This window comes from Carassius gibelio, chromosome A9, assembly GCF_023724105.1.
Source record: "Carassius gibelio isolate Cgi1373 ecotype wild population from Czech Republic chromosome A9, carGib1.2-hapl.c, whole genome shotgun sequence".
NCBI classification, from domain to species: Eukaryota; Metazoa; Chordata; class Actinopteri; order Cypriniformes; family Cyprinidae; genus Carassius; species Carassius gibelio.
Genome location: NC_068379.1, coordinates 21,332,972 through 21,349,837, shown reverse-complemented (window position 1 = coordinate 21,349,837; position 16,866 = coordinate 21,332,972). Strand labels below are relative to the sequence as shown.

The window sequence follows — 16,866 nt, the reverse complement described above, 5'->3', positions numbered from 1 at the left end:
CATGTTCCGCTGTGAAGCAAAGAAGGTGGCATCCTGGATTTGGTCTGACTTAGACACTGAATTTAGATATTTCTTAAATTTGTGAATTAAAAATTGTAGAAACTGTAAAATAGTGCTACTGTTATAAGTATGTATGGCGGTCTGGTTGGAAACATTACATTTAGAAGAGATAGAGAGAAATCAAAATGGAGAGAAGTGCAGGAATGTTCATCTAAATCCCAGAAAATCACTGTTTAATTAAAACTTCTTGTTAATGTGTAGAAAGGCTTGATTAATGATATCCCCTTTTTCAAAAAACAAAAACACTTAAGATTTAGCCAGTGTCTCATTGCTTAACTAATAGAGCAATGTTTAAAGTGCCAGTGTTGACACTTTTCAGGAAGTCATATTAAACTGGGATAGTATTTTAACATTGAGAAAACCACACACTTCACCTTTAAAAAGCTGTCTTTATGTCTCAATTTTCTTTTTCCCTCTTGCACACTCTCTCTCCTCGGATCAGGATCGAGTTTGCATTATTAATGCCTGGCGGAAGACAAAGACAACCAGCCCATAAATCAAGAGCTTCTTCTTCTCTGACTGTATGATTATGAAGGAAAAGAGGAAGTCCTTGTAAAACCATAAAGAATAGACTGTCTACCTTGTATACAATTCACAGTGACTTACAGGAGATAATATAAAAAGATGGCCAGATGGCCACTATCGATAACATAAAGACACCTATGCTGTTTGGTTTTTATAGTTAAGCAGATCTATACATTTTCTAAAGAAAAGGTGATTTGTGCTTGACTGTGTAAACTATGCTAGGGAGTGCTAGAGAAATGTTATGTCCGCATTATTTATATACTATTATAGCATTTTCTAATATTTTGAACTGACTTTTATTTTTGAATTCTCCGTTTTCATTTATGTGCATCACCGATGGCTGATAGACATCACAATGTTGCGCCGGCATCGTGATTCCCTCACACTCCTCCCTCCTTTGGAATGCACAATCGCTTTTAAGTTTCACTGTCACTTTCGAGATTTGCAATCGCACGTACTGTTTATGCTATGGAGCGGCAGTACTTAACACACATTTGACAAGATTATATGTTTGTCAGTGGTAATGAGGATGTGCAGATCATTCGCCATTGTCCTCAGTCATCTCTCCTTACACCGTGTCTACACCGGACAGGACAGTTGTCGTGTGGCGCTGCACCGTATCAGCTAAAGACTGTCTACACTGTATGCCACAAAGCAACTATTGAAAATCATTTGAAATTTCTGTCAGCACGTCATAAATAGAACATGGCAGCAATTGACTGTCAGGGATTTGTGGTGGCATCCAGTGTATACAGCATCACTTATTATAATGAGTTCTATTGCTTTATCTATAATGAATCTCCATTATAGACCAGTGGTTCTATAGTATTTTGTCATGCTGTGCCGCTCGCATCCAGTGTAGACACAGTTTTAGGAATCATTAGTTGTTTTCCCTTATTAGGATTCACGCTTCGGGCACCCCGCACCCCCCATGATGACATCATCCTTCATGATGTTTTACTGTAGACATCGCCCAACCCTAGTCATAATTGTACTAATTTTAGTACTTCAGTGTAAACATTATATGTATTAGTTGCTTTGTCAACTGTTCTAAAAAAATTTTTTTATCTACTATTTATATTTTCATCTGTTTGAAACAGATGATACAAGTGTACAGTTTTGATACAGTTTTGTTGTATTTATCATGTCCATTGTTACTGAGCTCCTCTCAGATGGGCAATATCTAAAGGACAGGATTTCAAAGAAATCCCTAAAGCCATTGCTTCCAGGAGGATGCAGTTTAGCATTCTTTATCTGAGCATGAAAACAAACATTTTCTTTTTTCTCTCTTTCTCTTTCTATTTCTCTTTCTCTTTCTCTCCACTCCCTGTGGCTCTTCGTAGTCTTTTCTAGATTATATTGTGCCTTTTAGAGAAAAATAAAGTGGTATTGTCTAGAGTCTAGTATTGTTGGAAGTAGAATTTGAAATGAAAGCTACTTACTTCAGTGGCCGTTTGTTGCATTGTTCATTTATTAGATTCACATGCTGTTGAATGAGATGTCATACTTACAGTGAGGCAGCACAACACTTGTCCTCTGTGTCTTTCTGCCTCTCTGTAAAAAACAAAAAAATGGGACTTGACCAGCTCAGAAATGTAGACGTAAAGCAGCACTGAGGCAAACTATGTTTCTCTGTTAGCAAGATCAGCACTGTAATCAGAGCGGTTCCATTCAAGCGTTTAGCATTGTAAAAGTGCCATTCTAACCATGTACTTAAATAAGTGATCTTAAGTGAATGTAAACAGTTGGGGGAATATTGAATGTGTGTCAGTATAATGCACCCGTGCATTAGTTGCTGTTGTAAGTGTCGTTAATGTTAATCAAGCAAAAAAAGAAAAAGATAGAGTCTCTCACTGCTCTTGACTGAATGACTTTAGTAATCTAAGTTTATTTATATATATAAATATATATGCTTGAAAGAATGAAGAATGTGGTAAGTTGTTATAAAGAATGCTTATTATATAACTATTGGTATTTCATTGAATCTTAAATCTAAGTGTCTATGTTGCATGATAAAACCTTAACATCATACCTATATAATGAATTCTTTTTATAAATGCTTAAAGGGGTCATATGATGCTTTTTAAAGATCATTATTTATGTATGTATATGTATATGTGTATATGTATATATGTATTTAATGTATACATGTGTATATATATATATATATATATATATATATATATATATATATACATATACATATATTATATGTATATATATATATATATATATATATATATATATATATATATATATATATATATGTATGTATATATATATATATATGTATATAATATATGTATTTGGTGTAACAGAATATGCTGAAATGCTTTAATGTTCGAAAAACACATTATTTTTCAAATACTGTTTATTATTGTAGGTCCAACTGATTGGCCAACTGACCCAGTGCATTTTGATTGGCCGATAACCACAAGTATTTGTCGGAAAGGTAACACCCCTTTCCATAATCGTGAGCTTCATCTTTAAAAAATAACTGTAAAGACAGTTAATAATGTCCTTATTTTTACCATCAGTTCAAGCTCGAAAGTGTAACAGAGTGGCGTGACACACAGTGATGAAGCTCGTATGTGTTTGCAGTCCATAAGCCATGGATGGTTAAGACATTTGACAAGTCAGTAACACTAACTGCGGTTACTGAAACCACGCCTTTTTTCTTTGCGCATTTGGGCAACATTATGCAAATATTTCCACAAAGTGACGTAGAGATGTGGAGGCGTTCTTGAATGAGGCATTTTAGGAGGACATGGCAGTTTTAACTTTTATAATGAATATCTCTTTAGATTTGAGACTTTAGTCTTTGCAACTTCACAGATCTTTTTTATGAACCAAGTTAAATGTTATTTTAATCAAAATAATATGACTAAGACTAAATCGAAATTTCCTGAAAAAAAACAACAACAAAAAACAACGAAATATGCGCATTTTGGAATGCTCAGGTAAGATAGAAATGTAAAATTAACCTCTGTGTGCACTCTTGACAATTTGACATTTGCTTACTTTTATCACTTTCACTTTTCTTCTCATGCTGGTTCCCTAAGCTGGACAACCAATCAGAGTGATGTGTCTCACCAGCTGCCCAACTCTAATTGAACATGCTCACAGCGCCCCCTACAGGGTCCAAATTGTGTTGGCGACATGGAACACGCCGCTAAACCTGAAGAGAGCCTGATATTTGCAGACACTCAGCGTTGGTTTGCTGTGTCACAGCCTTTATTTTAGACCTCATTTGACTTCCAATGTAATAAAAATAATCTTAAAAATGTATTCTATTATAGTAAACACTTTTGTTAGTAAGAAACCACACAGAAAATGCCCTGGCAACTGCCCACAACACCTTAGCATTATTTTTTATTTTGTATGCTCAAGTACCGCTTTTCTAAAGAACATTTTGCTTCATTCATTATGACATTGCATGCTATTTGCTTCACATAAACATGTAATTATAATGTTGGCAATGCAAAAACACAGGGATTTTATTAAGTCTTTATTTTCATTTGCATTTTAGCAGGCAGCTGAATTGATCTTGTGTTGATTGTTAAGTTAATAAGCAGAGTGTCTTGAAGGGATGTTTTCTGCGTCTGAGTGCAGTATTCTCTGCTACACTAATGCTGTTTGCTCAGGTCATTGATGCCCAGCCATGCACAGAGCAGAACCACAGGAAATAACAAGGCACTTCTGCCGCCAGCGCTGCTTGATTCGATGTGTGGCGACAGCCATTTGAAAAACAGTGAGTTCATAGGGATTCATTCTTTTTGCTTAATTGAATAATTATAGAATATGTGCCAGCCTACTTTTCATGTCTCAGTGGCTGACTGGAATTCAGGAGACCCTCATGGAAGATTTGTGTGTTCACTAACCCTCTCAGGCCCTGTGTGGCACAATAATGAACAGTGTCTAAAGTTTGAGGGGGCTTTTTGTGAGAACAAGGGTTCAGAGAGGTTCATTTTTTCACCCAAAAAGGAACATTTTGTCATAATTTAGTCACCCTCGTGTTCTTTTAAACCTGTATAAGATTTAAAAGTTATTAATAAACTTGTACTAATAAAATGCGGTTTTTAATAAACATTTTAAAATGCATTTTAAAAGCACACACGCACAGAAAAAAAATAGCCATTTGCCTTGTTTCTGTATTTGCCATAAGCAACAATCAACATTAGTCATTTCTCGAGAAATGACTAATGTTGATTGTGCAGTACACGGTGCAGCAGTGAAACTGATATGAAACATCTCTGCTAGGCAGATGGAAGCATGCCACATTGGCTTTATTGTGAGATTTCAGGTGAGGTCCTGCTCTTATCTCTGGTTCTCTTGTTCTCCTCCCGTTTCATTTCAGTTTCTAATGTTTGGAGATGTTAGCAATAGGGCAGCTGGTGTACAGTGCTGAAGTGCCTCGGGCCACCTTGCTTGGGAAAATTAAGGCAAAGCTAAATTAATAGGTCACACACAGTCGATCGATGTTGGCAGTGGGGAGTTCATGCATGGCTGTCCAACCTAAGCCATGTCACTTTGTCATTATTTGTTTGTATTTCTTTCTGCTTAAAGAGTGTTTGATATGGCACTGTTTTTTTCTTGTGTAAGCATATTAGAATAATTTCTGAATGATTGTGGGACTGAAGAAATGGCTGCTGAAGATTGGTTTATGAGATCAAACTTCCCCAAGCCATTACTGGCCGATACCGATCGGTAGCCAATAAATCGGAGCACCCTTAGTATTCATTTTTCTCACTTGACTGTATTAATAATACATAAATAATGTAGCTTTTGTAAGTATACAAGAGTTCTTTGAATATAAGTGTTACTTTGCAACCCTCTACACACACCTTGGCAATCCAATCGCCATTGCCCCATACATTTTTTAGTTTACTCGCCAGACTGATATACTATTTTACACACATACACACACACACACACACAAACACACACACATGATTCCAATTAGCTTATCTTTTTAAATTGGCACAGCTTCTTAAATCTTAGCTTCTTAGTCAATCAAGCATTATATAATGGTATTATGATAACTAAGCACAATTTAATGATAGAACTAATGATTATAACTAAAACTTGGTAACCATGTAAAAATGCATATTTTTCATTTTAACTGATGGTGATGCTCAAGATATTGTTAGTCCTTCAGGGTTTCTGTAAAAAAATAAAATATTAGTTATTATTAAAAGATGATACTACTACTAATTCTACTACCATACTAACAGTGTTGGGCAAGCTACTTGGAAAATGTAGTGAGCTAAGCTACCAGTTACTCTACAGTAAATGAAGCTTCACTACACTGAAGCTACCCCCCTGGGAAATGTAGCAAGCTAAGCTACATCAACAGTAGCTTGCTACATCTAAGCTACTTTTAAAATTAAATTTTTATGTTGAACATGTATTATTACAAGTCAATGCTATCTCAGTGCTCAAAACTGTCAGTTAAACAGATAGGCAGGTGTAATTGTTTAGTTTAATTGTTTTTGGTGTTCCATATCAATTTGGCAACAAAAACTATCAAAATACATGTAATTAACAATGTGCGCTCAAGTAAGTGTATGCACCTGTTGTATGGGCATGCTTAATATACTGTAGGCCTTTGCAGAACAAAATGCAAGACCTCCAAACAGTACCAAAAAAACAAACAAACAAAAAAACGAATGTGTACGAGATTATTACACGTAGGATATGGCCAGGCTGGACCCTGTTAATTTTTACAAGCAGCATCTAAAAAAATATTTTCTCTCTGTTATCTCGGTCAGTGTCATGTACTTGTCGAGGTACGGCCACGGCGACTCACTCCTCGGGATTAACTGTTCTCCGACCTCATCCTATGCCATCATTTCATCAAATAATTTTTTGCGTGACTGGCCAAGGAGTGGTACCATCCGGAGCAGAAGGTGGCGGTAATGCATCATAAAGATGGTTGGTTGCTATCCACCATGAACACGAACAAGATGAAGTGGCGCCGTCGCGTCAATACTGAGCAAGGATCAGCGATCTTAGCAGTTGTATTTGAGTTTGAGCTTCAGAAATGCTTGGGAAAATGTAGCTTGTGTGGAAGCTACCACACTACTTGGTAAAAAAAAGAGCTTCGCTACTGAAAAGCTATTTGATTCAGAAAGCAGAAAAGCTACGACCAAACTACTGAGAAATGTAGTTAAACTAGTAGCTTCGCTGCTTGTAGCGACGCTACTGCCCAACACTGTATACTAACAATACTAACAATATACAATGCATTACGGATTGAAGGGGCCGCTGGGTTCCTGAATATTAATCATGTTGTCTGTGTTTGGTCAAACGGATTTGCTGAAATCAAAACAGGGATGGAAATAGATGAGCGCCAGCCAATGAAATTTACATTTGTGCATTAGTTCCGCCCCCTACAGGAGAAACTGACATGTATTCTGTTTGCTCTAAAAAGCTGAATAATTCTGAATGAACTTCATTATTTTGACAAGAAAACACAACAAAGAATATAGGTTACATGTAGCACGTAGATTTAGCGTGGTAAACCCTCTCTCTCTCTCTTTGCATGTTTGAGAGACAGCACTATCAGCAAAGCGATGGCAAGTCGTGCGCCTTCATACAGAGTTTACAGAGCGTCAAATACAGGTGTGCTGTGCATCCATTGAGATGAATTGAAAAAGTACATATCGGAGAGCTATAGAGAACTCTGAAGCGTTCAGTCAGTGTTCAACGAGTGAAAATATATATGTGCTAAACATATAATAGCCTCGAACACACCCACTGGCGATTAAAATCTAAGAATTTATTAGCCAATGGCTAACGATAGACATCATTTAGGTGCCCAGAGTAAAAATTTTGTCGCAATGTAGAGGGTTCTATAATAGAAACTCATTTCTACTATTTATAGTTTATAATATACTGTAAATTGGTATCTGTAACCCTCTAAACATACATGTTTACATGAATGTGACGAATACATTCATTGAAAAGAAAGTGTCTTGTTATAAATCCAGGGGTTTGTAATCTATCTCTATTTTGAATACTCATTGAGGAAAATTGTGCAAAAGTCTTCTGGGAGTCGAGAATGACCGGAGGGTGTCATGACTCTCTTAAAGCCGTCACACATACTGCATCATTGATTTGATCTGTGTCATTCACTCGCACTCACACACAGACAAATATGCATGTGTATTAAAGGAGGACAGAACTAATGGTATTTGTAAGGTTACAGATTAATACAAGATAGCAGTAAAAAAGATGAACATGCGGTAAAAGTGCAGAGTCAAACATCCGTCTCGTGCTGATAACTGAGCCTGTTTGAAGCACAGGTCTCCACACAGGATGAAATACTGTTCCTCTGGCCTTCTTCCAATGAAGAAAGAAAACAGGTTTGCAGTGAAGAGCGGTAAGGTGGTAGAGGGCTGGAAATGTGATTAGACTGTCAGCAGGGCGGTGAGCAGACGGATGGTAATGCTTAAAATGGAGCCCTCATGTTTCCTAAATATTCTTTGGGAGAGGCTTTATGGGGTAATAAAAACTGCTTGTTTGTGCCATAACTATTCAGGTCACACATGCACATGCTTACATGATATTCATTTTAACACATATACTTATTCTTTATTATTGCTAAATTTTAGATTCTGTGTGAATTTTATGCTTCTGTTCTTCTACATTTACAGGTGCTGGTCATATAATTAGAATATCATCAAAAAGTTGATTTATTTCACTAATTCCATTCAAAAAGTGAAACATATTTCAAATGTAAAATATATTTCAAATGTTTATTTCTTTTAATTTTGATGATTATAACTGACAACTAAGGAAAATCACAAATTCAGTATCTCAGAAAATTAGAATATAACAAAGGAAGGATTTTTAGAAATCTTGGCCAAGTAAAAAAGTATGAAAATGAAAAGTATGAGCATGTACAGCACTCGAAACTTGGAAACTTGGGGCTCCTTTTGTCTGAATTACTGCAGCAATGCGGCGTTGGATGGAGTCGATCAGTCTGTGGCACTGCTTAGGTTATGAAAGCCCAGGTTGCTCTGATAGTGCTCTGATAGATTTTCTATGGGGTTAAGGTCAGGCGTGTTTGCTGGCAAATTAAGAACAGGGATACCATGGTCCTTAAACCTGTTACTGGAAGCTTTGGTACTGTGTGCTGGTGCTAATTCCTGTTGGAAGATGAAATCTGCATCTCCATAAAGTTTGTCGGCAGCAGGAAGCATGAAGTGCTCTAAAACTTCCTGGTATACAGCTGGACCAACACCAGCAGATGACAAAGCATTACTTTAATCAGAGCACATAACTTTGGACCACTCAGCAGCAGTCCAGTCCTTTTTGAAGTGAGACGCTTTTGACGCTGTCTGTTGTTCAAGAGTGGCTTGACACAAGAAATGCGACAGCTGAAACCCATGTCTTGCATACATCTGTGCAAAGTGGTTCTTGAAGCACTGACTCCAGCAGCAGTCCACTCTTTGTGAATCTCCCCCACATTTTTGAATGGGTTTTGTTTCACAATCCTCTCCAGGGTGCAGTTATCCCTATTGCTTGTACACTTTTTTTCTACCACATCTTTTCCTTCCCTTCGCCCCTCTATTTTATGTGCTTGGACACAGGGCTCTGTGAACACCCAGCCTTTTTTGCAATGACCTTTTGTGTCTTGCCCTCCTTGTGCAAGGTGTCAGTGGTCGTCTTTTGGACAGCTGTCAACTCAGCAGTCTTCCCCATGATTCTGTAGCCTACAGAACTAGACTGAGAGACCATTTAAAGGCTTTTGCAGGTGTTTTGAGTTAATTAGCTGATTAGAGAGGGGCACCAGGTGTCTTCAATATTGAACCTTTTCACAATATTCTAATTTTCTGAGATACTGAATTCTTGATTTTCCATAGTTGTCAGTTATTAACATCAAAATTAAAGAAATAAACATTTGAAATATATCAGTCTGTGTGTAATGAATGAATATAATATACAAGTTTCACTTTTTAAATAATAAATCAACCTTTTGATGATATTCTAATTATATGACCAGCACCTGTATACTGCAACAATACAGACACACAGAGTTGCCTGTCCTCATGTCTTAATGTAAAGCAGGGGCAGCTGTGAGGCTGGACAACTGATGAAGTATTGTACTGTAATTTAAGTCTTGCTTATTGTCACAGTACAGGGTTAACAGTAGTAAGTTCTCATTTTCTCTCTTAGTTACAGTGCAAGAGTTAGTTGAAGTGAAATTAGATGTCATGGAGTGGTCAATCAGCCTCCTGGTAAGCTGATAAGCACTTTGAGCCTTTGGTTCTTACCCAGACGTGACCTATAATAGTAGGTATAATGAAGCTGTAAAGTGTTACTGCTTTGCCTTCAAGTTAGTAGATGCTGGTTTGAGTTCTTATTTATTTTACTGTAACACACAATTATTTGTCAATTCATCCTGATACCAATAGAAATTCTGAGGGAAAAAAAAAACATTTTATTTATTTATTATTATTATTTTTCTTTTTTTCTTCATCTTATCTTTGTGGCCAATGAATCACACTTGAGTGTTGGGAAGTAGGAGTTTTTAACCATAACTATACAAAAGCATATTTTTGTTAGCTAACATTTTTCAGGTGTGAGTAGAGTGTCTTACTTTCACCTTTTGTGTGGCAATAGTAGCTACACACACTGCATAATTACAGGTGCTGTGTGATATTATCAAATGTGTGGTACTAAAACAACTTCAGCATTTCACTTTTTAGTACCATGGTTATTGTCAATACTGGTATATTGTGACATCCCCGTTGCAAAGTGTGTATGTATATATATATATATATATATATATATATATATATATATATATATATAATATACTTTTTATTTTTTTATTATAGTGATATATAATGTTCTCAAGTTTTTTAAACCCTGAAGAGAGTGAGCATTCTGCTTGCTCTGAAGCGTTGTGATGTCTTAATGTTTAATCCATGCTGACTGCAGCAGGAGATCGAGAAGTGAAAGTTTGAGTCTGATTACAGTGAGGAGGGTTGAGACAGATTACCTGTCTCTGATTGCCAGTGGAGTGGGGTGTCTCTCTTTCTCCCGCTTCCTGTTCCCTTGAAATTTGTTACGCTGGCACAAAAACCTGGACAGACTTAGTGCACATCCCCCACAGTGCTTGCCATGAGACTTCCTTTGTGTAAAAGACTAAATAGAGGACGATAATTGAATTCTTTCTCATTTCGATTATATTCATTCAAAATATTTATATATTTTTGGAGGACTTTTAAACCTAATCTGCTGCTTTTCTCCATTAGCTTTACTGATGTGTATTGTTGAACCAGTCCATACTTGGGTGTCAGTAATCTATAACCCAGCACTGGGGTTGTTGTTGCCAGCTGGAGGTTCTACTGATCTTGTGTGCTCTGCCCACTGCCGAGAGGAGCACAGCAGGCATTGCATTGGGCTGCCTGGGGCTCCTTGCTGCACCGGCAACAGATTTCTCCACGCCTGCTCCATCTAGTTTTGTCCTGGCAGCAGTGCTTTCTGATTAGCTGTGGCAGCTGTGGACAACAGGGAGGTTCGCCCAGCTGGCACAGGTACCTGATGTAGCAGCTGCTCTCAATAAAGAGCTGCTGACACCAGCTGGCCACTAGAGGACAGTGGGAGAGACAGTATCATCACATAGCCTTACACACATGTTGGTTTTGAGTTTGTTTATAGAGCAGGATGACCTCACTGATAATTGTTTTTGAATATACAAAATACAAAGTAGATGTGCACTGGGCTCATGTGCAGGACAAAAAAAGATTCAGATTAATTCAATGCAAACTGAACATCTCTTCTAGTGCCTTTCTGCTTTTTGTTGTCCCTGGAAATTAAGTTTGAAAATGTTCACTCTCTTATACTGTATGTATCATCTTCAGTTATTTGCTGTGGTAAGTGCTTTCTGCAGTACGAGCAGTCGTGTATGTGTATGTGTATGTGTTTGTGTGTGTGTGCATTGGCCAGCGCTGACAGGAAATCATTAGTGCTCTCTGGGAGGAAAGGTGCAGAGTGACGCAGTTCTAATGGAAGCTAAGGTTGTTGTCTTCTCTGCCACAGACCCCAGGGGAGCGCCTGGAGCGTCCATTCGCCTGTCTGTCTGTTGTCCCCTGCTCTCTGCCTGTCTCCCTGTCTCCTGCTCCCTCACACTTAGTCTGTCCCTTGCTTATTTTAATGCACATCTACTCTAGAGCTCAACCACCATGACTTACGCCCTTTGCTTTCTCTAGTTTAGCGACTCGTCACTCTGATCTCACATCAGTTTGGCTTTGCTCACCTTGATGCAACCCTCACAAGTTCATAGATTTTCTGCTTTTGGATTAGATGCTTTTGGTGTTGGATGTCTTGAGGCAGTGCTGTCTAGTTTACAAAGCTTCATCTGACCTTAGATCAGGTCTTCCCCTCCATCTGGAAGCTGCACAGTCATATAGGACAGGTCTTTCCCCTACTGTGAGCTAAACAGGTGTTTGGTTATTGCTCTGTACCTCTGTGGTTTGACGGTTTATTATTGTGCGTTAGCGTGGTAGAGCACGTGCTTGAAGCCTTGAACAATTGCCTCTTCCTGTGATGTTGCCAACAAATAGTTTTTCTTAAACCGCCAATAAAAGGAGATTGGCAGAACAGAGCAGAACAAAGAGATGAGCAAAAAGGCACATTACCTTTGAACAATCGCTCACAGTCAGGCCATATGTTGAGAATAGATCCTTATAGACATCTTTAATATTTACTTTTTTAGCTTTTTCTCCAGAAAATTCAACTCATATATTGAGAATTGTCTCTTTGAGACTGCATGACATTGCATTATTTGATTTTTAAATCAGACTGTGGGTTATTAAAGTCTTGTTATTAAGTGTCAAGCGGATGGCTTAGCCTGTCAGGATGTTTGACAAAGTCCCTGCAAACACATGATGCCCACTTAAAACTAGCAGAGAGATTTACATGAACTGCATGATTTGTCGTCTTCTGTGTGAAATTTGAGATCATATTAAAGGGGGGGTGAAATGCTCGTTTTCACTCAATATCCTGTTAATCTCGAGTACCTATAGAGTAGTACTGCATCCTTCATAACTCCAAAAAGTCTTTAGTTTTATTATATTCATAAGAGAAAGATAGTCTGTACCGATTTTTCCCGGAAAAACACGAGTGGCTGGAGGCGTGATGTGTGGGCGGAGCTAAAGAATCACGAGCGCAAGTAGGCTTTTGCGTTGAGCGCGTCTGGAAGCTGTGACACCGTGAGGACAAAACCAACCAAAACAAACCATGGCTAACAGTCAGATTCAGCGTATATTTATGATCCAGAATCAGATCCAGAGGCTGAAATTTAACAAGAGCAGCATCAGCAACAATGTCTCTATGTGGTATGTACTGAAACTGTATATTTTTGCTTAGCGGTTTTGGAAAATGACTAAGTTCCACTTTGTCGTCTTTTTTTTTTTTTTTTAAGCTGTAACGTTACATGTGGAAAGTGCAGTTTGATGACAACATCGCTTGTTGTTTACTTGATGTGCTTACACAAACACTTGCATAACTCTGTTGATGCTCTGTAAAAATACACTCCATCCACTGGTCCCTTAATGCTGTTTCTCTTTTGATAATCTGTGCAGGGTTGTCTTGCCCTGGCAACCAAAAACACACTCCTTTTGTGACATTTCGCGGCGCTCTCGCTCTGATCAGTGAAGTCTGTTGTGCTCTCATTGCTCTGCTATACGGGAGCGCGCGCTCTTCCGGGAGAAGTGCCCTTAGCACCCATATAAGGAAATTCCGCTCCAACTAACGTCACCCAGAGCCATACTCGAAAAAAACTTTCCGAAACTTGTGACAAACCGGAAGGAGTATTTTTGGAACAGAAATACTCCTTCAAACTTACAACTTAATTTTTGAAACTCTGTCCATGTTTAGCATGGGAATCCAACTCTTTAACAGTGTAAAAAACTCAGTATGCATGAAATAGCATTTCACCCCCCCTAGCATTTCACCCCCCCTAAATCCTATTGTATCGTATTTGAAATATACATTTCTAAGGCTTCTAAATTATCAACATGATCAAAACTGCCCAAAACCTCAGTCTTCTGTCATCTGATTTATACTTTCTTTGAGCAGGTAAAAGGCCTTTTAGTGTAATTATAAAAATGTATCTAAAAATAATTTATAACTAGTAAGATAATCACTTTCTGGACTGAAGCTAGTTTTTGTATTATTTCTTTATAATCCATACATCAGATTATCATGCTTATGTGTATATCTCTCAGTCATTATTGTATGACATTTCATTATATGTTTTCCTTCCGACTAGGCATTTTAATATCTGCTTAGTGATAAATATTATTGGGAAATATTGAGTGAGAATATGATACTCAAAATCAATACATAAATAAACTGTTCTATTTCAAAAAATGTCTGACTATTATTTAGTATGTCAGGTTTTACAGGGTAGAGCTTATGAATAATTCTGAATAGATGAACCACTGTTATCAAAGTGTCAGATTGCTACACTCGGTCAACCATAACCAGTCATAGATAAGGCTAATGAATTACTGTACATTAATTGGCAGCAGTGTTTTTTATTATTTATTTGTTAAATGAGATTGCTGTTGCTACCTATAAAAGCATTAAGCTTACAATTGATTTTATAGACACTTTAGATTTATATGGTGCGATGTAAAAGTCTTCATGGTTAAGTAGAAAAATGAGTCTGTTACAAGAATAAGAGACTAGAGACAGCAGTTATATACTCAGCTAAGCCTGTTTTGTGCAAGACACATTGACTAAGATAAAAAACTGACTGCAAAAGCATTTTCTTCTAAGATCAGAAAGGTCCACTCAACGTCTCACTCATACTGATAAGTCGAAGAACATATTAGGCAGAAAGAGCTGTGTGTGGTGAGGTTCAGTAGCTGTGTGAGATGGAGATGTGGGGCTGTTCTAATGGCTTGAGGTCAGTTAGAGTGTTAAGATGAAATGAAGGTAATGATGTGAACTTGATACAGATTCTCAAACCAGTTATGCTCACTGACACAGGAGCATGAATTATATAGTTTGTGAGTATTTTTGGATGCCTTAGCAGTATTTTTTTCATTTTACAGTCTTTCACCTACTCATAGTTTTGTGACAGATAAGTACTGCTTTAAATGCAAAAAAAAAAAACCCTGTCTAATCATCAAAAATGTATTATGTTTCCACAAAAATATTAAACAACACAACTCTTTTCTACTGTTATAATAACAAATGTTACCCGAGTGACAAATCAGCATGTTACAATGATTTTTGAAGGATCATGTGACACTGAAAAATGAAGTAATGGCTGCTGACAATTCAGGAATAAATTACACTTTAAATTATATTAAAATAGAAAACGGTTATTTGAAATTACAATTGTATTTTACAATATTGAAGTTTTACAGTATCACAGTACAGCCTTGAGCATAAGAGACTTCTTGAACTGTATTTCTAGCATTCCAACAATGCCCATCTGTCTCAGAAGAATGTTCTTGATTAGGGTGGGAACTGTAAAATCTGTGGTGGTCTTATACTGTTGTGTATTCAGTGAACAGAATTTCCATTTGTCCGGAAGGATAAGAAATAAATCAAATCCTTTGTACCACTGACTTTTGATCTGATGCCATGTAATCTAACACAAACTGTAGTAGGTGGTCTTCTTTTGCCTTTAACAACTGTTGGAGTGGTGCAGATTTTGAATACCCTTCTGTTTGTTTTCATGCCATTATAACAGTATGATGAGCTGATGCATGTGTTTGTATGGAGCACCTGTCCCACGATGCACGTGATATCCCCTTTTTTTTTTTGTTGTCATAGAGCTGCGTGTGTGTGCTGTGAGTGCCTTTGCTCAACAGACTGACGATAAGACACTGAGGGGAGGAGAAGTGAAATAAGCTGCTTTATTCTACTGAAAATATGCTAATGAAATTCACTTAAGCGTCATTTCCCAAATGTTTGCACTCTTCTCTGAAGTAACGTTCGATTAGATTTTTTCCCCCCTTCCTCTGAGGTAACTTTCCTTTTATTTTTCTTTAGCTGCAGGGTTTTTGACTGCGACTGACATCAACTAATGTTTTTGTCCACCGTTCGAAGAGAGTCTAAATTTGTGTGTCAGCATACCGGAATTTAATGAGGTCAGAACTGCCTTTTTTATTAGTTTGTTCTATTCTCTGAGGTCCACAATGTTTTCAAGACTTTTACATAAAAACATCATTATAGGCTAGTTTCTGTCCTGTTTTGACCCTATTATTTGTTCGCTCTGTTTGAATAGGTGTGGCAGATTGTAGATTCTGAAGTAAACACCCGCTGCTATGATTGGCTAACAGTTGTGTATGTTTGACAGCCTACATCCTTCATAGATGGCTGCTGTGATTTAACTTAAAAACACATGAATACTCAGTACATATCAAACTATCTGTAATAACAGATAAAGCAATAGTGACCAGTTGCCAATATAATTGCCACAGCATCGTCTTTTAGTTTCAGTCTTTCTGAAAACTTGCATTGAATTGTGCTTTGTTTTGAAACAAATCTGTGGTAAAATTAAGTGAGTTCGTACTGACGCCATCTGGATCTTCATTAAAAATAGTACATTTACTCTCTCCTTAGGATCAGAAGGAAGGCAATGCAAAGTTGTTTTTCCACAACTTGGCACTGCATAGTGTCTTGTTTTTGGAGGCATCTGTATCATTTGTTTTCTGCATGGACCTGCATTTGGCTCTCTCATTATTTATACTACATGTGTGAAACGGTGGGCGATAGAGTGGAATGGCCTTTTCTTTTTTGCGACATTAGGGAAATAGAACTAGGGTCTAATTTTATCGATTTGGTTAACCTCTTATATTCCTTCTTCAATTCCATCAATTCATTCAAACAGCTGATTCATTCATATAAATGAAGCAACTCTCTGTCTTTATTAATGGCTAAATGAATAATTGACATTGATTCATTGAAAAATGCTGAATCATTCATTTACGAAACACTGTTGTGTTTTGCTTGGAGATGTGAGACTTTTCTTTGGATTTGCTTAGAACTATTTTCATTAGCGAAATTGAGCAGAAATGGGCAAAAACGTGTCTAAAATGTAGATCAGTTAATATTAAGTACTGTTGTATAAAATCAGTGTCACGTTTTCAATTATCTTGGTCGTGTGATGTTGCTTACCTATATCATATATTATATAGAATATTAATCTTTTTTTTTCTACTTTAGCATGTTCGTTCATGTTTGTTTCTTTGTGTGTGCTGTTACGCTTAATAGTTTTGATTTCTCTGCGCGTCGGACAGGCTG

General features: G+C 37.3%; 2 protein-coding genes across 14 annotated transcripts in view; both read left to right on the top strand.

The window, feature by feature from the left end:
• Window positions 1-16,866, top strand: part of LOC128019951 (60S ribosomal protein L8) — a 120,761-nt gene that overhangs the window by 307 nt on the left and 103,588 nt on the right. The gene's annotated exons all lie outside the window — the stretch shown is intronic.
• Window positions 1-16,866, top strand: part of LOC128019945 (peripheral plasma membrane protein CASK) — a 145,457-nt gene that overhangs the window by 47,641 nt on the left and 80,950 nt on the right. The window lies entirely within an intron of this gene.